Here is a 27,126-nt window from a genome sequence, read left to right as displayed (position 1 = left end):
TCCTCCATTGCAGATGAGAGTACAAATTTATACAGCCACTTCGGAAATCAGTATGGCAGGTTCTCAGAGGCTGATGTTTGTAACCACTAAAGTGTCTCTGAAGTACTTAATGTTACACATGGATAGTGATACCCAAAACAGTAAATGCATTGCTTTTTTTTCTACTGTTCTAATTTGCATTCAGTTATCGTGATAAACACCATTATAAAAAGAATCTTTGGGGAGGAAAAGGTTTATTTCATGTTATCACTTCTGACTCACAATTCATCACTGAGAGAAGGGCAGACAGGAACTCAGAGGAGGAATCTGGAGGCAGGACCTGAGGCAGAGAACATGGAGGAGTGCTGCATTGTAACTTGCATCTGATTCCTGCTCAGCCATATTTCTTATATAGACAGCCCCACCTGCTGGGGCCTGGGGGTAGGGCACCACTTATCGTGGAATCAATAATCAAAAACTGCTTCTCAGACATAGCCACAGGCCAGTCTGTTCAAAGCTCACCCTCCCCACAACTGAGACTCTCTCAAATAACGCTGAACTGTGTCAAGCTGACAGCTGAACTGAGGGAGGAAAATCAGTGAATTACATTGAATTCTAAACAACACCAATTAATACGTTTGGAAACTATAAAGATATTTTATGTGATTTATCTACACAAATGTTTAAATATGCCGTACAAATTTAGAGTCAGTAATACATCTCAAGAATTCTGGGTCTTATCATGTTGCCTTATTGGTATAAAATATATTTACTCTTCTAATAAAAGATGTGATAATTAAGTATTCAGGGCTTGAAAAAATATTTAGAACTTTTTGAAAATAAAATATTTAGCGACTATTAAAGATAAGCCTCAGGAATGAGAGTGAACTTTGATCTATGTTTGCACTATTTGTTAGGGAAACAAGTTAGCTGTTTAAAAATTAAGGTCACATCCTTGACTAACAGTAAATGACATGGCACAGCATGAATAATGTATGTATTATAAGGCTGAAGAATTTCCTATTTTATCCTATTAATAATATATAACACTTGATAATCATGTTGATGCATTTGAAGAAACAGTAAATCAAAGACAAGAGAGGGTCACATATTATCTGCAAAGTTGTTATCACCAAGAAAACCACTGGGGATCTTTTCATGCCTCTGTGAGATAAGAGAGGCTCAACTATGACTGTAATCCCAATATTGCTGTAATTTTAACAAAATTCAAAACGAAAGTTAAATTGCTACTAAAAATCTCTCTCTCTCTCTCAGTTATCCAATTAAGAGGATTTAAAATGTGTCTTTGCATTATTCTAGGGAAAGAGAAGATGCTTGTCAATCAAATAGGAAGAGGAACAATTGTTTGGGAAATGATCATGAATTATCAAGAAAGCATCAATGATGTTATTTAGTTATGAGGCGGCTTAGTCGAGTTTCCCTACTCCATCAATCATCAGCCCTTCCTTTATACACACTTTACTGTTGTTGTTTCAAAACTTAGTGTCTTGTCAGAACACCGCCTTCACTTATGCGGTGCTCCTTCTTTGGTATTAGATCCTGAACTCATGTTTTATATATCCAAGTGTTAGTTTGTTAACAAAATTATATTTAAAGTATGTCTGCTCCTCTAGGATGTTGTCCCTCTACAGACAAAGCTTCCATTGCCACTGTGTATGTATGAGTTAGGGCATTTTAAATACAATAGCAGCTAGATTCATTAGTAATGTGTATTAAAGTCAGAATATGCATCATAATTTCACCTTAAAATAGCTGGAGACTCTGTGGGTTCCTAGTGGCACCACAGGGATTTTCAAGACATCACACACACACACACACACACACACACACACACACACACACACACCACAACAACAAATATGTAGACACACATACACTATACATACTCACTGGAAAGTAGAAAGATATAAGAAAATAAATTCACTATATTGCTTAATCAGAACTGAAACAAGAAATTTTTTCAAAATGGTTAACAGTTAATATGGTAAATAGACACAGAAACTTCCTGGTCAGAATGGGTCTTTTTTTTTTTTTTTATAACAAAAGGAGTAGAAGACTATTTACTTGAATATTCACAAACCCTACCCTGTTGCCTAAGACATAGTTAACCCATATACTATAATCATGAGATACTCACTGAGGAATGATTCTCATGGAAAAATGACTTAGGAAAACAGTAAAAATCAAAACTGTGTATTACTACTGTGTCTTTTATTCCAAATCCCAAATTGGACAGAAAGTGATTTTTCAGGGAGAGCATCTGTAAATCAGGTAAAAGGTTAAATGAGAAGAATAACTCTTTGAAACGTGTAAGGTCACAGGATCTGATTGAAAAAGAGATACAGTTCAAAATGTTCCCAGAGAGGCAGATACAAAAGACTAGTAACCCTCTGGGTAAGGGCCAGCAGGGAGGTATTAGTGCCAAAGTCCAATCTGGGGAACGGAATGATTGGAGTTTTGACAAAACTTGTTCTTGATTTTCCCCTTCCCTTTGATGCCATCAATGTGCTATTGTGATTTCCCAACAGAGAATCCCACACACCCTTTATTCTATTCTCTGAAATCTTTGTACAAAAGAAGATACACATGTGAATTCACAGCAACTGTGACAGCATTCAAAAGCTCAAATCAGCTAAAATCCCAGCATGGGAAGGGGAAAGGAGGCCATGAACATCTACCATTAGCTGAGGGAGGTACTAGCATTGATCACAGCTGGGGAAGACAAGTCAGTTGTCTTCAATGATGTAATACCATGGTAGGTGTGCCATACCCAATGATGATAGGTGGAATCCACGGGGAAAGGACACTCAGATAGGTAGAGAGTGACGATGGAGAAGGTGAGTGTGGGAGGAGTCAGGGAGAAGTCCTGAATAAAAATCAATACACATTTTTAGTAAATCCTCAAAGAATTAATAAAATGCTATTTCGAACATTTTAGAATAGTGTTCACAATAGCAAAACCATTTATTACATGTGTATCAATGTATATGAATGGAAAGAGCCAGCTGCAATGTATATAGTGACAGGATCCAATAGTCATGGTTTGCTTTAGAAGGCGAGATGACTGGGATAGAGGATTTTTTGTTCATTGCTATATATTTTATAAGCACATAGATCTAATGCCTGGCCAGCTGTAGATTTTAAACAATCAAAGTGTGAATTCTCTCTTTTACTCAAGGATGGGCAGACTTAGGAAAGGAAAGAAAGAAATAGCTAGATAACATGGTTGAACACCCTTTCCTCTGCAGTGAGCATGTTGCTGGCTCTTTGTCAGTGTGAGTGATTAGAAGCAGCTCCCTGAACAGACTCTGTGGTGTGGCGTTCCAACCGAGAGCTGTCTGCTGTTCTTTGAGCAGAAGTTGTTAATGCTGCAGATTGATGGTATTCTCCAGTCTCCGCTTCTGAAGAGGAAGCAGATGTTCGTGTGCAACTAACCCAAACATGCTGGAAAGGCTACAGACATTTTCCCATCCCAGTTTCCATAATTTAATGTTTAGGAATACATGCCCTAAAGCTTCACATGGCAGACGATCTGCACCTCCCATGTTATGTAAACCAAGTCCATGAGCTCCTCTGTATGCAGAGCTCATTCTCTGATATACAATCATATGGAATGTGAATTCAGAATGTTCTGGACCGCTTCTGGTGGTGTATTTGTAGATGTTACAGGGTTTCTTACCTTATAGTTCTTGTGCCTGTGTGTGTGTTTATTTGCATATGTCTCAGAGTTTCTGTATGTAAGCCCTTGTCTTTCTCTCTGTTTGTGTGTGTGTGTGTGTGTGTGTGTGTGTGTGTGAGAGAGAGAGAGAGAGAGAGAGAGAGAGAGAGAGAGAGAGAGAGAGAGAGAAAGTAAGTGGGAGCTTCAGTATATGAGTCTGTGCCTATGCCTGCTATGCCTGTAAGGGTATATGTATGCTTCTGTATGGGAGCATGTGCCTCCGAGTGTGTGTGTGTGTGTGTTTGTGTGTGATATTAATACTACCTATCCAAAAATGCTCAATAAAAATAAAATATAATAAAATAAATGTGAGCTCCAGTATGCAAGCCTTTGTCTATGCAAGTATGTTTATATGTATGCTTCTTTATGTGAGGATGCGCCTGTGTGTGCATGTGTGGTTACTAATATTTGGCCAAAATTGTTCAATAAAAATAAAATGAAATAAAAAGTGATAACACAAATGTCTCACGACCTTGGGGCTTTTTTTTCTAGGAAGCTGTCATTAAGTGGCTAAGCTACCTTCTTTTGGAAAATTTAAACGATCAATATTGTGTTATATGTCAACAGATTGCACAAATATCATCTATGTATCAAACTGCATGCATACATACATTCCAAAAGAGTGTCCACATACCAGGTGCTAGTTCTTTTTAATACTGGTGGATTTTATGAAAGGTTTGTGTTTGTTTTGATAGCTTATCTTATAATTTTTCTATCACTCTTCACTAAGAAAACTCATAAGCATCTAATCCAATAGAGAACAAAAACACTGAGGAAATACTCAACAAATCATAAAAGCTGAGCGGAACTTGGCATTCTTTACCCCAGCCTCCAAAATGTATCCTGGATTGTGTTTTCAAATGCTGAACATATGCAATTATTGCCATCAGTGTATTTGCTCATGTTCTTGTAACTTAGAAGGATATACAGCAAGCAATTTAAGTCTCTCCATGTAAGAAAATCATGGGGTGGGGTGGGGTGGGATGGAGTATGTCTCTTTCACTGATTTTTTTTTCTATTTGTTAACTATTCTAAAACCTAAGTGATGTAAAGAGAAAAGCTTTCCCAGAAAAAGTAACTGACTGTCATATGCTGAAAGGTGAGATTTCAGCCCCTGACCTTGAGTTTCTTAGTTCGCACACTTACAGCCAAGTACTACCTGAATTTATGTATTCCTCCAGTATAGGTCTCTGCATAAATATAAGAAGTGTGTGTGTGTGTGTGTGTGTGTGTGTGTGTGTGTGTGTGTGTGTGTGTGATTTGTGTACTTTTATAAAGAAATAAAGCCCCTACAAAAGTCGTGGAATAATAGTGTGTGCTCTCTATTATTCTTTAATCAGAAAAAATACCATTCTTTATAATTTACCCTATGTTAAAAATGAAACACAGGTCACATCTGAAATGATTGTATCCATCTACTGAATAGGTCGAGAATAAATTACCTAATAGTTTTCCAAAATTACAGACTTTTACTGTGATTGATTTTTTTATTTAATTTACTATAGCTTTTATTTATTCAGTGTGAAATTTGATAAAGTGAATATAATACATATATGTGTGTGTGTGTTAAAATATTTTCAAACTTCGTTTATTTACTTAGTTGCTGAAGGAATACCTGTAAGGAACAGAGAACAATTTACCAAAATTAGTTCTCTCACTTCATCATGTGTGTTCTAGGAATCAAACTTAGGACATCAGACTTGGTGCTAAGCCGGCACCTCTGCCTCCCAGCCTTGTCTCACTGATATTCCACACATCAATGCTAATGTAGCACATATTTATGATTGTTAAATATGTTAATTCATCATTTCAATTGTGACATAGTTTCTTTCTCTTTTTAACAGTTGTTTGACTGTTGTCATGTGTGTGTGTTTGTGTGTGTGTATTTGTGTGTCTGTCTGTGTACTAAGAATATGCACTGTGTCCATGTCCTCTGTGGTTTTTCTATTAGGTTGTTTGATTCATTATTTTCTCTGGAACTCTAAGAGATTCTTATGTACTAAGGAAATTAGTCCTTCGTGAACCATATTCTTTGCAAATATTTATTCCTGCTTTTATTATTCATTTGTCTCTGACTTTTGTTATTGAATTGCACCTGCTAGGTTCCCTTTGAAGGAAGAGTTATTGAAGCAGCTCCTGCATGAAGTGCTGGCAGCTCAGTCTGCAGTTTTCTGCCACTCCAGAGATTGTCTCAGCATCAATTTATTTGCACTCTGCAAGGCAGGTCTTTTGGGAGGAACCGATATCCAATGACTGCCTCAGACTGAGATAAAAGGCCCAATATTTTGGCTCAATGTGAGACATCTCTGATGGACCATTTTAGACACAGGACTCCTCAGGGGCCCAATTGAGACTGCCAATCAGTTCACATTGTGGTTTCAATCTTTGTCTTTGTATCTCACTGTATTCTTATTTTTTCTTCAATATATTTAGTGATGATGATTGCTAGTAGTTCTCAAAATTAACTTATGAATCACAGTTTTGCTCTCAAAGAGACCAAACATACACACACACACACACACACACATGAGAGACAGAGACAGAGATTACAGATATATGTAGAAGTAAAATTACATACTACCATACCTTTATATATGATTTATTCTGATCTCTTTTTTCTTTCTTTTTCCCCTCCTCTTCTCTCTTTACTTCTCCCTATATCTATATAAATACATATCTGTGCAAATATACTAAATATAATGCATATTTACTACATATATAATATTACATGTCCAATTTTATAACCTTGAAAATAAAAAAACACACACAAAAATTAACCAAACCCAGAGTCTACACTACAGTTTAACTTTGCTAAGAATAATATAAAAATGCAGTATCACTGACTTCTTTAGTCATTCTGATTTCTAGATTATTTCATCTTGTAGAAGTTATTCTACACCATTGGCTACAAACCTACTTACTCACAAATCTTAAAGACATCTCCCTGGTCTTCACAATTATAAATAATTAGATAATTTCCCTCATGCTTATGCATGTTTCTTGTGTGTGTGTGTGTGTGTGTGTGTGTGTGTGTGTGTGTGTGTGTGTGTGTAACTAGATGGGAAAATGTTGAATGATAGGAAATGGGACTATTCACTACTAGAGATACAGAACGTGAAAAGTTCAGAGAAAGTACAAATCTGTCTCCCTTTGACTATGGATCACCATAATCTTTCCATGGATATTAGCATATCAAAGGACCAGGGTTTCAGCTTCTTCAATTATTCCAGGCCCTTGTTTCTCCTGTGGGAGTTCATGAATACCTTGCATTCAAATGGTGTGTTTGTAGACTACTCAGTTTACATAGTCATGTATATGAATTCTCAGAGTAAAAGTTCTTTAGCTAAAATCCCATTATTATTGCCTATCTATCCATCCACCTATCCTCAATATTATTCTATTTACTAATCATCTGATATACTTTTTCTATGTATATACAATCTATTACTGTCTATCAAATAAACATTTTTTGAATAACTACAGATCTATCATCTATCTATCTATCTATCTATCATCATTATCTATCTATAGCAGCTACTCTTTTTCTTCAGTTTCTCTTGACACATATGACTAATGCAGTACCATAGCCTTCTTACTGAAATAGCTTTGAGGTTCTCATATTTTAAACAACTTCAGATTTCTCATTGGCAAATCTTCAAGGTATTTTTGGTTTCTTAGAGTCTTAGAATTCTGGAGATTTTTAAATTTGTAATCTGCAATTAAAACAAGTATGCAGACATTTACAGAATGGACTCTTTCCAGATTTTTTTTCTGTGAGAAGATATAAGACATGTATTTTTATTTTCTCCTTGCTTCTCCTTAGGCACGAAGCTTTCTCTGGTCATCACACTGCATCATTTTCCTTGAGTGCTCTGAGAGTCACATGTGCCTGGTAAAAAGGACTCATGTCTCTGAAGACCCTTCACTACACTATTCTTGATTTTGATGCCAGGAGCAGCTCTTTCTAAACTAAATCTCCTATAACATAACAGTACTTTGTCCCACTGCAGTTAATAACCATTAAAAACCCAACACCCCTACTCCATAGCTACTCCAGCTGAAATGATTTCAGATTGCTCTTTAGTGAAAATTCAAATGTTTTCTCAAAGCAAATACATACATTGCCACAGAACTATATGTCTATAACTGCTTCTAGAAAAACAGAAAATGGTGCAAGACAGAAAAGAGTCTCTTGCCTGGCTCTGTTAGTCACCTAACACTAATATGCACCCAATTATTTTCTTAAAAAAATGGCAAATTTTTAAAAGAATCTCATCATATACCTCAGCAGGTAAATGGGCTTGGTTGGCAGGTGTGAGGACCTGAGTTCAAATCCCCAACTGTTGTGTAGACATTTTCTTTGACACAAAGCATTTTGTCTGACAGGGAAGATCTTTAAGAAAGAAGGTAAATAACTTAAAGTAACCAGGAAGTTCCTGAAGTTGATTGGAGTCACGTGGCTCCTTCTTTCCAAGAGTAAACTGTTTGAAGACTTCTGAGATTCAATCTCCAGACAAGCCAAGCTGAAAAGACTGAGACCAGACAAGATGCCCAGAAGAAGAAGAAGAAGAAATCAGACAAGCTGCCTAGAAGAAGTTTGTACCAGCTGAGTTACTTGTAAGGGACACTATCCAACCTGTTGAGATGCCTGAAAGCTTTGCAGTGTGCTCCAGGTCCTTAGTTTTCATGATTAAGCTGCCTTTAAGTTATTTCTGCTCCTGTAAGCAATAATACTTCACCCTTACTTCTGTAACTGACCCCAAGTTAGAATTTGGGGTATCTATGCTCTTTCCATTAATAGGCTCCCAATCTTAGATGAGTTGATGTGTGATTTTGATCTTCCAAAAAGAAAAAAAAAATCTTATTACACAATACCTGGGTCTACATGAAGGAAAGAGATTACTGACTCTTACAAGCTGTCCTCTGACATCTATACACAAGAGTGCTTGTGTAAACAACACAAAAATAAAAGAATGCATCTCCAAAAATAATTTTGCAATTCAATAGTTTTGTCTGCAATAGGACAACATGTAACCTCTTAGTTACTTGTCATTTTTAAGCAAGACAAATTACATAAAAAATTCTCAAGGAAGTGAACATAGTCATTTAATGAGGTTTAACTACTTCTAATTCCTTTTCTCTGACAGTCTTATGATTATTTCTCAGGTATCTATAATTAAATGACAAGTTCTTATTTGACTTAGAAATATTTGACCTTATCCCAGTAAGAAACACTGTTATTAGTAAAGACTAAAGAGCTATCAGGGAGGTGGAGAAAAGTAAACTCTTAAATACTGAAGAAATCATAATTACAGCTGTGTGGAGAATCTTCAGAAACTTAAAAATTAGTCCAGCAATCTCACTACTTGATATAATACCAAAACTAAATCAAGGGGCTACAGCATATCAAAATCAAATCAAGGGGCCACAGCAATGTCTCAAGAGTTAAGAGTGTGCACTGCTTATGTAGCGGGTTAGAGCTCAACTACCAAGGACCCAAGGTAGGCGGCTAACTACTGCCATTAAGTCCATGTTCATCCAGGAACTCTGGCATCCATGGTTATCTGCACTCATGGTCATATTTATTTATTAAAAATAAATTCAAAATCTAAACAAGCACAACAAAGTCAAATTCATATGCTAAGAACACACCTGAGTCTCTATATTTGTTGGGGCATTATTCAAGAAAAAAAGGAAAGGAAAGGAAAGGAAAGGAAAGGAAAGGAAAGGAAGAAACCCTTTGTCCATTAACTGGTAAATGGAGAAACTACACTTCATATTATTCAGAGAGAAATCTTGTCTCATGTGACAATCACGTGAGAACTGGAGATCATTAAGTGAAATAAGTGAGGCATCGAAAGATAACGACTGTGTGGTTTCAATCGCATGTGAGAGGCAAAAACAAAGTCAATCTTATCGTAACTGCCAGTATAATGGTGTTTATAAGAGGCTGGGAAGAAACAAGAAAGGGTATAGACATTAGTGAGGTCCTAAGATACAGGGAGAAATGAGAAGGGAAGTAGTTATATAGGATATTAGTGGGAATATAGTTAATAAATGTAAATCCTGCATTTCAGAAAGCAGAACTTAATTTGAAAATTCTTTTTTTTTTCAATTTGATTTGAAAAATCTTATAGGAAATTGATGAATGTTTGAAAATAACACACACAATATTTAACCTGGGTACTTGTTTTAAGATTTCTATACTATTCAGTACTGGAGGAATGGCTCACTGGTTAAGAGTCCTTCTTGCTCTTGCAGAGAACCTGGGTTTTGTTTCCAATACTATATCGGGTGGCTCACAACTACCTGTAAGCCCAGTTCCATGTGATCTGATGTTCTGTTGTGAACTCTGCTCTGCCCACACCTAAACTCCTGTATACACTACAAACACAGACATATAACTGAAAAAATAGCATATCCATGAATGGTGATATATGTTTTCCATCACAGCACTTAGGAGACAGAAGAATTTGGATGTCTGTAAAATTGAAGCCTTTCTCATCTTCATAGTGAGCCCAACCAAACAAGGTTCTATAGTGAAATCCTGACTTCAAAAGCAACAACAAACAAAAACACTACAAGTAAAAAGTTTTGACAGTGTAGCTGGGCAGTGGTGGTGTTCGCCTTTAATCCCAGCACTTGGGAGGTAGAGGCAGATGGAGCTCAGTGAATTCTATGCCATCCTGGTCTACAAATGTGAGTTTTAGGCAAGCCAGAACTGTTACACAGAGAAACTCTGTCTGAAAAAAAAAACTATAAAAATTTTCACAGTGTATATCTATATTAAAATATCATATTACTCATAGGTATACATATTTTATTATTTTGTGTCAGTTTTAAAACTAAATTTAATGTAAAATTTTAAATTGAACTTTCAATGAATATATAAGACAACTTCAAACAACCAAATATTTTAATACATATTAAAGTAACCATGTTAAAATTATTCAAGTCTTCATTGTACTGATGATCTTGCTAATGCTTTTAAATATATGCATAGTATTCTGGGTATATATACTGACATGCTTGGCTCTTTCATAAATTTTACCTATTATTATTTCCGTTCAATACAATGACAGTACTATGTTATATTCTAATGCTGTTTCTATACTGACGTGTTCAGAATAGGGTCAAATGATTTCTTCACTAATTCTAGTAAAATTACTGATGTCTCATGTTCCAAAGATCCAGAAAGTCATTCTATTACACACTGATCATCTTGGATGTCAGCCTATCTACTTGCAACCATTCTGACCATTGTATTCAAAGAACAGCATTGCCTATGTCCCTTTGTATCAAACAGGACAACACATATGTGTCTGCACATGACACTTCTGCGGAAGATTTCAGTACCAATTCTATTTTGTTTTCTGATTTCTGAGTAAGTGTTTCAGATCTGTAGTGACATGTTTGCCCATATGTTTAGAAATAAATTCTCTCCAGACCATTCCACAAAAACTATATACCAACTGATAAAATCTCATGGACAGAAAAGTTGAAATATTTTAAAGACACCCACAATTTGCTATTTGAATGAATTTTGAAAATGAGGAGACAAACTGAGGATATGTCACGTTCATAGAAAAATGCTTCATGCAGAGGAATGTTTACATAATAGTGATGATGCGATGGACCCTATTAGCATGGAACAGCATATGCTCCTTAGAAGTAATGGAATAGAAACCCACTATGTAGATGAAAATGGCAGAATTTGGAATCGCTTGAGAGGCTCACTAAACTTCTAAACTTTTACAGATCCATAATGAACTTGCAAATTGAGAATGAACACCTGTTCTGGACCATTTTCAGGAGGGAAGTGCCAAGTGGGGACTTGCTTGTATATGGGCACAGTTGTACCTCTTCAAGGTCAGCTGCTAATTCGTATCATTTACATAAATGTTTCTGTTAGCGGGCTCATTTCAGTTTCGGAAGGAATGACTGTAGAGTGTGAATTCTTTGCTAGTTTTTTTTTTTCAACAAGAAAAACTGAGAGAATTGCTAATCCAGAGTCAATAACCAAAATATTCCTCCAGCTGTAACTAGGCTAATAAATCTCCGAAGCTAGCAGGGGCAGAGGAAGAATGATGGCTATTCTTTTTCAGTGTGCTCAGGAGAGATGCCTTGGGTGTGGGCCACGGAAACTGAAATGGCATCGAAAGACTTTTGTCAGCATTTTTAAAGCAGGACCATAGGAAATAAATGAGTCTTATTGATTGCTATTCTCTATGGACCTCTGTGCTGCCAAACACATTCTCAGGTTCCAATACCCAGAGTGAAAACCCACCATCCATTCATTCAAAGACACTAATGCATTCCCCATACATGCCATCGACAACTTGGAGACATATAAAAAGTATGAAAGAGATGGACACTGAAAAATAACTCAAAATTAAAGGGTAAAAAAGCAGACAGTTCTGGGAGGCTGTGAAGGATCTCTATATACTTTTAAGTATTGAGAAGACCAGAGTTCAGGCTGGTACTCACCATGTATTTGGGATGCCATGTGAGACAGCCTGAGCTCTAGGCTCTTTTCTCAAGTCCTTTTTTCTTGTGTAACATTTATTCTGTTATTATTTTATTCTAATCCCACTGATTCAATTATTTTAAATTAATTTTTTAAAATATTTAAAATATTGAAATTTTTATTTGACTTTCAGAAAGTCATATTTGACATGGCAAAATAATTCAGGCCAACTTGAAGTCCCAGTGCTGCACATTAGAGGATGCCTAATGACCCTCAAGGCAGACAACACCCTGATTGCAGCTGTAGGAGTTTGGTCTTTTGCCATAAAGTTAATAAATTTTGTGTAGGCATTTATTATGGCAGGTTACTTTCAAAAGTCTTTCCAATCTTCAATGTTACATAAAGCAAATGTGCTGAGTGCCTTGAATATGTGCGACTATGATCTCTGATCTTATACAGAGTTTATATCTCTTGCCAATGCAATGACAGCTTAAGGATGAAGGCATTAATGGAACATAGGAACAGAAATACAAGCGCTATTAGAGGTCAGAAAACATGAGGAGTTTCTGAGTAGGCCTGAAGGAAAGGAAAGGTGTACCCAGTAGAAATAACGGTAAACAAGCTGCTGAAGGAGATGTGCTTTAGGTGTAGCTAGCAAACCCTAGACTAAAGGCCATAAAGGAAACTTAAGAGATCAGGAAACTTCCGAGAAAAACAGAATAGCCTCGGTGTCTCCCGGTGGTCTTGTCGCTTCCCAACTTTCCTGCCAGGAAACCCCAATCTCCTTTTCTGACCCCAGACCTATGGTTTTGCTGCACCGCTACTTCCAATATATGGTAAGAAAATTTTCTATTCCTAATGGCCAATTTCCAATCAACCTCTCAGAAGTGAGCCAGGAAGAAAGAAGCAGAACAAAGAGTGCGCTAGCTCGGCTTTGTAGCTCATACTTTTACAACCTGGTGTGAAATGTGAGGATCAGCTGAACAATGTCTTCAGTGCCTTTAATACTTCTAGGGTCCACAGATGGCAGAAACACTCAAATAAATTAGTTTGTAATTGGAATACAAAAATCACATCTTTGACTTTCTCTTCCAGAGTCACTTCAGAAGTAGCATGGATGAATAAAATCTTTGATGTTTGATTGCAACACACTGAGAGAGAGACTGACAGGGAATTTATGTTTCTTTGTTCAAAGCATCTATAGTTACTAAAATTTGACCTTCATATATTTATTGACTTGGGGTTTTTTTTCCTAGTTTTGTTCCCCCTAGTTGAATAGCAAGCTTCGTGATGATCAGCATTTGCTTATTAGTCTTTCGTTGTCAAGCATGGTACCATGCCAGAAACAGAGTAGTAGGTCATTGATTGCTGGCTGTAACACAGAATGTCTGCTAAAGGCCTGTGCTTTTGACTCAGTTAACTTAGAGACTGAGTCTTGCTATCATGTGAGAAAGCCTACATAAAGAAAATGAATTATTTATTCAAAGTTTACAAACTCTAATTTATACTATATGTTTCTACTGTTTAATTTTCTTTAGCAAAAGATGAAAAATAAAATGTTTGATCAATTTCTCCTTCCTCCCTATTAAATAAAATGAGTTGAAAGTCAAAATAATGTTACAACAAATGATACCAAAAGTAAACTGAAGAGCTGTTGTCCAGATCCTAAACTCAGCATCACTGACTAAAAGTTCTATTCAAAAACCAGTGTATTTTCTTGATTGGATGGGAAGAAAATTCTTGGAGTGGACATAATTTGATCTCAGTAGGTCCGTAGAGATAGAGAAATGAAGTCACTATTACTCTATACTTGTGTTTCACAGCTGTAAACAGAAAACAAGGAAGGCAGGAGGAGACAGCTCAGGCATTCAGGCTGAGGACTTGTGGAGACAGGATGCCCTATTTCCCACTGAGGATCTCGTAGGGATAAGAACTACATGTTTCAGCCTTCATCTTCTAATATCTGACTCTGGGTTTTTATTATTAAGATGAATTAGCACTCGTGCAACAAATGGTGCTCAACTTTAAGGCACGAGTTCATGAAACACCCACTTGCCTGTGACTTTGCAGCCACTGGCACATACTGTACCTGCATGAAGGGACTCCTGCTAAAGTCACCACCCCACCAGTTATATTTTACTTTCTTTTTTTTTTCCCTCAAGCCTCTGAGAGAGCTTGGGATTTTCCTATCATAACCTCTCTACAGCAATCTTCAGCTGCCACTGAAATTCCAGAAGCACCTGGGCCCCAAACACCACAGGACTTAACTTGCCATAGATTGGCTATCTCTGCCTTCAGGCAACTCCTGCCACATAGGCATCTCCAGCACAATCGCCTGTGCATTTTTCAGACAGCCAACACCCTCTCCCTGGTGAGTTGCAGGCTTCCCCTAGAGCCCATCTTCTTGAACTGCTACTCTCAGCTCAGGGATATATGCTAGCAGTTACAGCTCTCCGCAGCCAAGTTGTTCACCACCTGTGTTCTCTGCTTAACGTGCTATGCTTTACATTACACTAACATCCTCAGGAGATTTGATTAGACAATTGGGAATTCTTAAGACAGGGGATTGATTGAAAAAAAGAGAGATTTTTTTTTCCCATGTTAAAAAATGGGAAAACACTATTACGATTGAAGGAGTGACATCTCTCTATGACTACACAGTAAATGTTCTAAAATTCGAACAATTAAATGAAGGGTTAATAAATTTAACTGAGATTGACATAATGTTAATTAGCATTTTGATAATCTTTATTGTTGGTTTGATAATTCTAGGTTTATCCTTTAAAACGTTGGTTGATATGAGTACCAAGATGGAGGCCTTAGAAAAACTTATTAAAACAGGTCACGGACAAATTCAAATCTAGCCAGAGGAATTTATAAGGGAGTCAATTTCAGCATTGCATTATAAGGTTAGAGAGGAACAGCATAAGGTTTTCAAACAACCAACCTTAATTTATCTAGTTACCCTAGAGGAACTGCCAAATGGCACTTATCCTCAAGGCTTTAAGTGCTCACTGGAATCAAATGAAATGTTATATTTAAGGAGATTCAAGGAAGCAATAGTCTCATATAGCAACCATTCGCCTTTTGTGAAGCAGATATTAAACTCCTGGTTAACGTGTAATAGAATTATCCCTCAAGATTAAAGAGACTTGGTTATAGCAGTCTTGGAGCCTGGTCCACAATTATAATGAAGGGCCTGGTGGAAAAATGAGACTGAAACAGTTGAACAAAGTAAAGCTAGAAGTATCGAAATCTCCCAAAACCAACTTCTTGGAGAAGGAGATTATGCTACTATAGAAAGGCAAGCCCTATATGATGATTACATATTTTATGCCACGAAGCAGCTTTGAATCCTTGATACAGAACTGAAGAAATAGGAAAGAAAATTGAGTCATTTACTAAAGTCATATAGGGCTGAAAAGAAAGTTTCATTGATTTTTTTTACAAAGATTGACTTCTATGGTAAATAGAATGATACCAAATTCAGAAGCTAGACAAGTAATTGAATCTCTGGCTTTTGAAACTGTTAATCTTAATGAAAAAAAAAAAGGATAATTAGGCCTTTAAAGGAAAGATCAGCACCCTTGCAGGAATGGATCTGAGATACAATCAATATTGAATCTCATGGCCATGATGAGTCTTGGATAGTGGAGGTTATTTCCAGAGGTTTGAAAAAAAATCAAAATGTCAAATGTTTCAATTTCAGTAAACACTGTCACCTGAAAAGGGATTGTAAACAGGGCATTCCTAGAAACAATGTTTTTTTCTAGAATAATCCAAACAGAATTCGCCTCCCTTCTGGATTATTCAGAAAGTGTGGTAAAGGGAGGTATTGGACTAATGAATGTAGATCAACAAGGGACAGTTAAGGAGTTAAGGTAACCCTTTGCCATTGAGGAAACTCCTTGACAGGTCTATTGCAGCCCCCCAATGTCAATTTGGTTCAGTTGTTTCCTGTCAACATGGAGGAAACTCCTGATAGCAATTAAAAAACCTAGTGCCTATTGAAAAAAAAAACCCCACCACTCTGGATGATAGCACAGCTTTAGGGAATAAAACAAAAATTTCAGGGGAAACCTAAATTAAAACTGATAAAAAATAGATTTGAATAAAAGAGACCTCTTGATTAGAAGAGAAGATAGTTTATCAAACAGCAAGACTACTCAATCTAAATTGACTTATAAAACTAACTGATGTTTTTTAGGTGACCAGACAAAACTCATCAAAAGGAAAACTCCCCAAAGTTAGGGTTGGGAAGGCTTTTGCATTTGTCTTTTCATGTAAAATAAAAACAATCATTATGAAGAACATGAAGACTTTTGGACAAAGAAGCATCCAAAGAAGAAGAGAGAAGTACCAGGAAAGAATTATCAAGAAAAGGAACAACCTGACCTAATGTGATCTCTGAAGTCTCCAAAAAGATGATTGGACCCCACAATGATGATTCCACCAGGACTATGATAATACTACTAAGCTGAAAAACACAATTTAAAGATGGGCTTTGGATTACAAACTGCTGAGGACAATTTTGAGGTGGCTAGCTGAGATGATCCAGCATCACAAACACTCTAGCCAGAACTTGAGACAAGCCCTGCATTACACAGAGTCTGAATAACAAATGATACAGCTACCTCTCCCAGGACTTGACAAATAACTCAAACTTTACTTTTCAGCATCCCCCGAATATGCTATCTTATTCCCAGACAGCAGGAAGTGATTTTAGGAACACAGCATCCACATTCCTAAGAGATGGTGTGGCTGGTTTTTAGTTGTTCAGAAGATTATGGATGTTTGTCATTGTTTAGGATGGTTGGTTACAAGTTGTTATTGATAATGGTCAGCATAAAAAGCTAAAAGAAGATTAGATTCAGGGTTCTTGTTTTGAAAAGAAAAAAAGAGGATATAGATTTGATAGGATAAAAGGATTATTGAATCTACTTTTAAAAAGAAACTACTTGATTTAAATATTTACAATCATATGGATCTTTGTATATTGATACAAATTTGAGATTACTTTTTGTTGGAACATACTGTACATACATTTATAATCATGTTCAAGGTATTGTACCTATATAGTTTATTTAACAATGTAATGTAAATTTTAAGTTATTGAAACTTATTGCTATCAACTAATTAGGATATAAAGAAATGCAAGTTAGTGGTTAGTCATTCCATTAAAACTTGTAGTCATATTAAGTATGTTTTCAAGGTCAAACAGAGATATAACTAGACTTAAAATACTTCACAGATCTACAGTATATGGCATTTAAAATGTTTTAATAACATAGATTTTTTTAATGACAGTGAGACATGTCTGATCCGGGCAGCAGCAATCTACTTTGGAGATGATGGGCATTGAAGAAATTCTGCATAAAGCTTACTTGTTTTGTCAAAAAAGTAAGCCAGTGGACAAGAAAGTGCTCTTGCCTTGACTGCTGACAGTGTGGTGTTCAAATTAGACAAACAGGGCACAAAAGAAAGTGACTGCTGTACTTTTTCAAGACAAAGTAAGATAGTCCTTCAGAATATCCTGCTTCATGGAAAAATATTTCAGATATGCTAGGCTAGTAGGCTGAAGACGAATGCCCAGACACCACAGAAGAACCTTCAGTGACTGTCTAGGTGGTCATCTGTTTTTCTTTATTTCTCACATTTTTTGGAAGTTGCTTGTACTTCCTGCTTATTCAGTTAATATTATTTCCTTCTTGGGTTCCTGATGGAGTTGAAGACTTTATAATTAGAGTTATAGTTTTCTTTGTAACCAGCTTCAGAAAAGAAAAGAGGTGTCAAGTGTATAGGGTTGAAACACACTAAAATTTTTGTAATGCAAGTTAGGATGCAAAGTGAATTAGGTACAAAACTTTGGACTCACCAAGATAGGATGGATAATGAAATATTTTCAAATTTGAATTTGTCAAATGTAAACGGACTGGACATTGTTGATGTACTTATTGCCAGTATATATTGTATATTTTATTTTATTATTGTATATAGTTTTTCTTCTATTAGTTATAACTTCTTTTTTATTTTAGACAAAAAGGGGGAAATGTAGTGATATTTTGTTTGTGCTTTAATAAATAAAGATTGCCTGAATATCACAGTGTAGAGTTAGCCACACTAGCTACCCATAGAGTCCAGGCAATGGTGGTACACACCTTTAATCTCAGAACTCAAGAGACAGGGGTAGACTGTTCTTTGTGAGTTCAAGGCCACCCTGGGCTACAGGAGATTGAATTAGTCTAAAATAGAAACAGAGCCAAGCAGTGGTGGTTTATACCCAGCACTAAGGAGGTGAATATGGGAAGTGATATGGCTGGAGGAGAGAGAAATAAAAGACAAAAAGACAGGAGCTTAGGTATTCAGTCTGAGGACTTGTGGAGAAGTACCCCAGTTGATCTGAGGATTTTGTAGAGGTTAGTGGCTGGCTGCTCTGCTTTTCTCATCCTTCAGCTTTCACCTCTCATATATGACTAGGAGTTTTTATTATTAAGACCAGTTAAAATTCATGTAACCAACAACCATGATTTTGTTGGTTTGTTTCTCTTTTTTTTAACCTTTTGGCTTGGAATTTTAATTGATTTAACTTCTATGACTTCTGTCTTAGAATCTTTGTATAGAGTACACTGCTTCCAAGTGGTAGGGCTCAAGGGAAAAAAGTGTGATGCTGAGTTCTGAGCTGTAACTACTGACAACGAGATGCAGGAAAGGGCACGATATCGCAGTATCAGTTACAAAGAATGCATTACATGCTTCAAGAATCTGGCTAGGAGACTTGGAAGTTCCTTGCCTGGAGTTAATGGTCTGAAGGATTTGCAACAAACAAATCTGAGGGAAAATATTCTACTTCTGTGATTGTATGCATTTAAAATTGATTATGTCTAGCACACATATATACATAAGAACTTAAGTATGTAAAGTAGCACGAAATGTCTAAACATTCAAGGATTTATTATCTTTAACATTCTATTCTGAAAGCCTATTGTGTCATCTCTGTTGAATTAAATGGGACCTAAGAGCTAATAAATGTTTATCTCTCATAGTACACGTCATATTAGTTCTAGTGATAAATAGATGATGAGGGCTCTAACCTGATTAATAAATTAATATATTGAGGTATTAATACATTATACTTACATTGTGGAGAGGTGAGAAACTTGAGGCAGATACCCTGGAAGCCACTGGATGTCACTAGGACCTATATCTCTTGTAGTTCCTTTCTGTCTCCCAGTCACTGCTCCCTGGCTACTATATCTGTATGTCTCTGCTCTTCCATTTATATTTCACCATGATGGAGCAAATCCTCTGGCTCCATAAGATAACAATAAACAATCCTTCCTTTAAGTATTTTATCAGATATTCTATCACGGTGATAAGAAATGTCTCATACACACACACATACTCACATCACATACAGGTTTGTATTTTTTCTAGTAGCATCAAGTCTAGGGTAGGGTAATATATTTCCTTGTTTTAATTTGGCTAGGTTGACAGTATGTAGAGGGTATTTGAAAAGTTTCTCTACTATATTTAAGTGAAATTTGTACACTGTCTTTCCTGTATTTCAATGACACTGATAATTGTAGCTAATTATAGGAAGAGGAATGGAAAAATAGTACATGTCAAAGACACATTTCACTTTGGTGAGCTGCATTTTAAAGATTCCGTTGTGAGAATTAATAATTCCTGTCACTTATTATCACAGGCTCCCTTTCACTCAACTACAAAGTCTCAGCAGCACATTGTGGATAAATTGCAAAATATTCTCTTCATCTCCTGGATGGATTCTAAATGAAACACTGAACCTGACATATTAAGCACCATAACTATTGAATTAAGTATCTTACCTAAGGCATTATGTCTTTTAATTAGGATATATATATATATATATATATATATATATATATATATATATATATATACAAACACACACACACACACACACACACACACACACACACACACACACACACACAAAAGAAAGATAAAGCACTAGTTGAATTTCCACATAGACTTTTTCTGTTTCTTCATCATTCGCCCATCACATCATTGTAGAAGCTCAGTTTTGTTAAAACTGATAAACCATTGTTGGTATTTACTATTCTCTTAGCTTTAATTTCATTGATCTTTCCCTGAGTATGCTTTAACTGTTCCTTGACCCAACGCAATACATTTTAGTGTCTAGGTTGTCCTGGAAAATATGGAAACTAGTGTTCATTATAGGAAGAAATATTTTAGAAACCTTATTCTCAGCCCGAGCCCAAGTTCATGTCTTCTATATTTCAAGTGTCTATGCATATTTTATTGTTGCAATCTTCACATCCTGTCTATGACCCAGCCCATGCGATTTAGTCTAGTACCTTATGGCCCCAGAGGGGAGAACATGGTTTGGTCATTTCCTCATACCTGGCAGTAGATGTATAGCAAATATTGAATGTTCTCACAATCTTTGAATAAAGGACCAGATGACTCACACAACTCTCAATAGAGAAAAATCTAAGAGTCTCCATCAAATAGCATTTATACTTGCCATTGATATTTATCTCTAAATTGGTTATATAGCAACATCCTCAAACACAGTTGATGAGTGTGGGACTGCTACACAACCAACTTTAATATCTGCATGAAATCTTGCTGGCAGTGAGCATTGCCCATTCTTCGTCATGTCCCACTGATTCCCTCTAAGCTTGAAGTCTGGTTTGCAGCTCCCAGCTCACACCTATTTTAGTTATGCCCCATTATCTGAAAATTAATGCACAGCGAGCGAATTGGCCTCAATGAATGTGCGTCAGTTTGCTGTGTGCCTCCACAGGAATCTCATTACTTCTCTGTCTCCGTGAAGTCAATAGCTGCAGGGAACTTCTGCCACAGATCAAAGTTCATCCGAGCCTGTCTAGGTTTATTCTCATCTTGAAGACACATTGTTCTTTTCTTCATATCTTTTCTACCTACAGGAATTTCACGTGTTAAATGCTAAATAGTTTTACCATGCAGAGTTTATATTGCATCTTTTCTCAAGCTGTTCTGTGTTAGGAGGTGGCTAACAATACTTGCTAAATTTAGAACCAAGTAGGTGATGTATGGTAGCCTGAACTCGGTAGTATGTTGCACTCCGTCTCCCAATTCATGATGCACTAAATTTATCGCATTCCCGAGTCTTCATCTACTCAGAATCTCAGAAGTAAAAGCCATCTCCCAATTTAAAACATGCTTTTAATCCTAAGAGGCCCTGACCTTCTTTTACAAGATAAGAATTCAAGAGACACTTGATATTTATTGTTATTCTATGGAGACACGAGGAGATATTACTAAAATGAAACGTCTAAACTAAACTGAGGGCCTCAAAACTTGGGGTGTGACTCAGTGTTAGAGTACTCACCTATCACATATGGGGTTTGGGCTCAATCTCTATCACCGAAAAAAAAAATTAACACTCTTGTGGTAAAATAAGGGTAATAAAAAAAATTAAAATTCACCAATACCTAACAAAATCAGTTAAGTCAATAATGTAATCAACATAATATAGATTTCATTAGGCAATTATAGCATTGACTTTATATCTGGGGGTTTATTTCCCCCAAAGATACCCAACCAAATATTCAAGCAAGTGTGATGGAGTCAGTCGAAGACAGTATACTTCAAAATCATAAATGTAGCTGGTCAGAACTAAATCCTGAGACTTGGCAAACTTAGACCCTGGTATGTTCACTGAGGAGAAACCAAGAGTCAGTCAGGTGTTGCTGTCCGTCTCATTGTGCAGGACCCTCTGCTTCTTCTTGCTGTTCATGAAGATTCACATATGATAAAAGGAATCCCACTCCCCATCTGCCCTCTCTCTCAGGACAGAGGTAGAGCTGTATGTTTCATGAAATAAGCAAGTTTATGTAGACAGACTTTTATTTTTATCTCCTTAGTATATATCATCATCCGGAGACATAAAGTAATGGGACCTTGTACCATTATCTAAATGGAAGAGTCAGTCTAGAACTATTATCAGTATTGAACGAGACAATGACTATGAAAACACTTTAAACTTATTAGGCAATTAAGAATTGCAAGTATTTTTGAAAGATATTCATATGGACATTTTGCCATTCTTATTATTACCTAGTGATTCAAACATTTTTAGTATAATAAATTAAAATTATTCTCTTAATATTTTTTGCAATGCTATAGATTAAATTTATTTTGGAAAAAAAAAACTATGGTAATCCTCAGATACAGCAGTGTCTGGATATGTAGGCCTTTTCCTATTCCTAGAATATAATACTTTTTTGAAATCCAACTTCTTTTCTATTGACCTCTCCATCTGTTTGCTCATCTATGAGTTAATCACTGACAGATTAGGATAGGTTTAATTTTTTCACAAACGATTTACCTCCAAACCAAGAGTAAGAGAAATTTCTAACTTAAAGTAATCAGACACGAACAGTCCAGTTAAAAAATAAAGGGTAATTGCTAAGTTCTTGTAATACATGAATGCATTAGTACCTTGATAAGCAATGCAATCTTTATCATAAACTAGAAAAGTAAACCAATGTGCTAAAGTTAAGTCAAACTAATGGGAGTAGATTGAAATTTTTGACACAAGTGAGAATTATTAGGGGAGGCATGTACAGGCCTGGTGAGGTCAGTGTGAAGAAAGGGAGAGCTGAAGAAGGCACCTAAATTGAAAAATGTAAAAGAAATGAACTTTTTTAGATAAGTACCATATACCAAAGTTAAACCATGACCAGGTGAACAATCTAAATAGACCTGTTAGTCGCAAAGAAGTAGAAGCTGTTATCAAAAACCTCCCTACCAATAAAAGCCCAGGACCAGATGATTTCAAAGCAGAATTCTACCAGAACTTCCAAGAAGAGCTAATACTTATACTCCTTAAGGTATTTCACAATATAGAAACAGAAGAGTCATTGCCAAATTCCTTTTATGAAGCCACAGTTACCCTGATACCAAAACCACACAAAGACTCAACCAAGAAAGAGAATTACAGGCCAATCTCACTCATGAACATCAATGCAAAAATTCTTAATAAAATACTGGCAAACTGAATCCAAGAACACACTAGAAAAATTATCCATTATGATCAAGTAGGCTTCATCCCAGAAATGCAGGGCTGGTTCAACATACACAAATCTATCAATGCAATCCATCATATATATAAACTGAAAGGAGGAAGGGTTTTTAGGCTCACAGTTTGAGGGCACACTCAGTCATGGAAGAAAAAAAAGCAAAAGCATAATGGTGGCAGTGGTTTGAGCCCCCAGATCGCATTTCACTGCATCTCTGACTAAGCGCCATAGTGAAAATATCGCCATGGGGAATTCTTGTGGCCCTCGCTCTTTCAGTGCATTTTGAAGATCAGCCTTTACCTGCTCCCAATCAGTAATGTTAAAACCCCCTGCATGTAGGAACAAGGGACTAAACTCTAAAACTGTCTTAATGGTCTCTTGTGCTGTCTCAACTTTAATACTGGTGCCTTTATTTTCCAAAAGAGCTAACAACTGACCTGTTAACTGGCCCTTAAACACTGGAACAGAATAACTTGCACCCATAACCAATTCACCCTCGCAGCTCAATTTCTTACCTGCTGGCCAGCCTTCCCGAGGGCGACCTCTCAGGGATCCCTACTTCCCGATCTCACAGATGGGTCTAGTTGCCAATGATCATCCCAGCGGAGCCTCCAATTGTAACACCCAATTTGGTGTTACACCCTCGGTACTGTTCGCGCACCACTGTACCGAATGCCAGTCGGGCAAGAGCCTGGAGATTGAAAGAACACACAGAGAGACCAGGGTCATTCGAAAGGAGACCAGCCCAATGCCAGTTTATTCAGACTTGGAGAAATCCTTATGTATCTAACTGCTGCACAAGGATCTCCGCCCAGGCAGGTGGGAAATTACCATATTAACAAAGGAGTAAATGCCCTGTAGCTAACCACCAGTCGGGGCAGGGAGAGCACAGAAACACACTGGAAGCTAGGTTAGCTGATCATAAACTGTCCCTGCGATGCACCCCAGGAATAAGGGAGACCAGGGCCCTACATAAATGGATGTAGCCCATGTGCAAAGTCCAGGAGTGAATTCTGAGGGATGAAGCACTTATTTGGCCTCTGTGAACCCACATGTGCTTACTTCTTCATATTAGCCATTCTATCGTAAACCTGTTGGAACTGTGGCAAGTCCATTGTTATGGTGTCTGTCCCTAGTTGTTTTTCAGATGTCAGTAGCACCTGCAGTAGAAATCCTTTGCTGGGGATTTCAGGTGCTTTTAGTCCCCAGCTTAAAAAATAGTTACTAAACACTGATTTCATTAGAAATTCTACAAGTAATGATCTTGTCACAAATATAAAAAGGAGAGAAGAATTTTTGTATTGACACAAATGGCTATTAGTAATATTTTAACATATATTTTAAAATCATCTTAATTATATGAAGAATTAAGACATTCTAGTAGCTAGAAGTTATACAAAGCTTATGCATAGAAGAATTGCTAACAATATGTCTGTAAAATATAATAGGCCAAATCTAAGGCAGAGAGAAAGTGATAGATGGTGAAGAGAAAGTTGATGATAGACAGATGATAGAATAGAAATTATAAATGATATACATTAGAATATAGATAAATGGATATATATGTGCATATACATATGCATACATATAGGTAGATAATAGATATAGATAAATGATAGATAGATAGATAGATAGATAGATGATAGATAGATAGTAGCTAAAAGAAGACAGATTATAGTTAATACAAAGAAAGAGAGGGGTGATAGACATATGACAGATTATAGTTAGATAATACATAGATAAATGGGAGATATATAGATGATGAATAGATAGATGATAAACATATATAAACATGATTGAGAATCAGATAAATGGTCCTCAACAGTTGATGGAATTATTCATATATTTAGTGGTGCATATACACATGCACATGGATAGACAAAGAAGAACATATGCATGGAATGAGACAGAGAAGAGTCCCAGAGAAAATCTAGGAGTTCATACTTGGTTGGATTTTGTAGTAGTATCTATAATAAAACCATACAAAACAAACAGTTAATTAGGTTAAAAGCCAAAACTTCTTCCCTCCTATACTGCAAGAAGGAACCATTCTGATGAACTCTAACTGTATTAGCGCCCTTCGTAAATTAGCCCACTTACAGCAGACACTCTCCTTTCTGTGCTGTACTACTGAGCACAGCATTTAGTAATAAGTTAGCTGCTGGTGGAAACCCCCCAAGGGCTCTATTTGTTTGAGCTTTTAATTAAATTGCTGGAGGCAAACAATAACCCCACCAAATTATATGAGACTCCTCATTGCACAAGACAATGAACTTAACTTTTACTTTTAACTCAAAATCACTTCTCTAAATAAAAGTGTCGGGTTCTTTTGTTCTCCTAAAAATAATATGAAAGGGAACATCTTTAGACTTAATTCTGCTATAAAATGGGGGCATAACAAAGAATAAAGTTTTTCTGTTACGCGCAGCGAGGTGTCTAGCTTCAAGTTTTTTATGTATAACTTATCTACATATTCTCACTAATTACTTGTTCTTTCTTCATGAATAAAGACTTCCTTTTTTAATAATTGAAGGGATACTTCCTGAAAAGTGGCTTTGAGTTTTAACATGAATACCCAGGAAAAACAGTATTAACTGGGCTAACCTAAACTTTTTAAATGTCATGCAGAGCAAGGACTCAGGCAATAAAACATTTGCTGCACAAGTGTGTATCTTCAGACGCCACAGAAGGCTGGGCATTGTAGGGAGGGTATGTGATGCCAGTGATGCTAATCTCAGATAGGAGGTGTTGCTAAGAGAATGCCTTAAAGAAGCAAGTTCACCTGACATATGCAGTAGTCAACAAAAGAAGGCAAAGACTGACATTTGAGGTTGTCTATGTGTGTGCTGTGATGTGTGCATCCATGTAGACACAAGCACACATACATATACAGACACATAGAACAAGCACACACACATATACACATGTAGACACAAGTGTGCACATACACACATACACACACAGACACACAAACAATAACAACCAAAAGAAACAGATACTAAAAATTCAATCCATTTCATCTAAAACATCTCAGAGGATACATAACATGATATACTGAGCGCATCAAATTTTCTTAAACTAAGTCAGAATTTTTTTTTTTCAAAATGAGTATCATGGATCTGGAGAAATAGCTCATTAGTGAAAAGAACATGCTCTTCTTGTAGAAGATTCAAGTTCAGCTCCATAAACCAAGTAAGGATGTTTAGACCCTCCTTTTACACCAACTCCAGAAGATCACCCACGGGCACTTGCAGGCATATAGTGCACATATGTACCACACCACACCACACACACATACACACACAAACACTTAAATACATTTTAAAAAAAAATGAAAATTGTACACAGCAGAACATGATAATTCCTCCATCTGCTACACATTCTCTCAACTAGCCACTAAAGATTTGTTCCTCTGTGATGAGATGACAAGTGTGTATGACTAAGACACTTGTGTAGGGGAGGTCATTAACTGTTACCAGGAATACATTTTTACCAGCTTAGTACCACAGCAATGGAAATAAGAAGTCACACAGCTCTTCCCACTAAGCTACCTCTTATCAAAAATACCTCAGGAGAATTTTCAGCATTTATTAAAACAAACAAATGCAATCTAAGACCAAACTTACTTATAATAAGTAGACCTGAGCCGGGCGGTGGTGGCGCACGCCTTTAATCCCAGCACTTGGGAGGCAGAGGCAGGCGGATCTCTGTGAGTTCGAGACCAGCCTGGTCTACAAGAGCTAGTTCCAGGACAGGCTCCAAAACCACAGAGAAACCCTGTCTCGAAAGAAGAAAAAAAAAAATAAGTAGACCTGAAGGGTGTAACCGTTAGAGAGTGATCTATTAACTCTTTTATTCAACACTGGAAG

At 36.6% G+C, this 27,126-nt stretch overlaps 1 long non-coding RNA gene across 2 annotated transcripts in view; it reads right to left on the bottom strand.

Moving 5' to 3' along the window:
- Positions 1–27,126, bottom strand: part of LOC142853661 (uncharacterized) — a 166,508-nt gene that overhangs the window by 16,351 nt on the left and 123,031 nt on the right. For both annotated transcript variants that reach the window (XR_012911233.1, XR_012911232.1), the window contains one exon: positions 23,773–23,948. This is a non-coding gene — a long non-coding RNA (uncharacterized LOC142853661). The remainder of the gene's footprint in view (positions 1–23,772; positions 23,949–27,126) is intronic.

The sequence above is a fragment of the Microtus pennsylvanicus genome, chromosome 7 (assembly GCF_037038515.1).
Source record: "Microtus pennsylvanicus isolate mMicPen1 chromosome 7, mMicPen1.hap1, whole genome shotgun sequence".
NCBI lineage: Eukaryota > Metazoa > Chordata > Mammalia > Rodentia > Cricetidae > Microtus > Microtus pennsylvanicus.
This window is presented reverse-complemented; position numbering and strand designations above follow the sequence as displayed.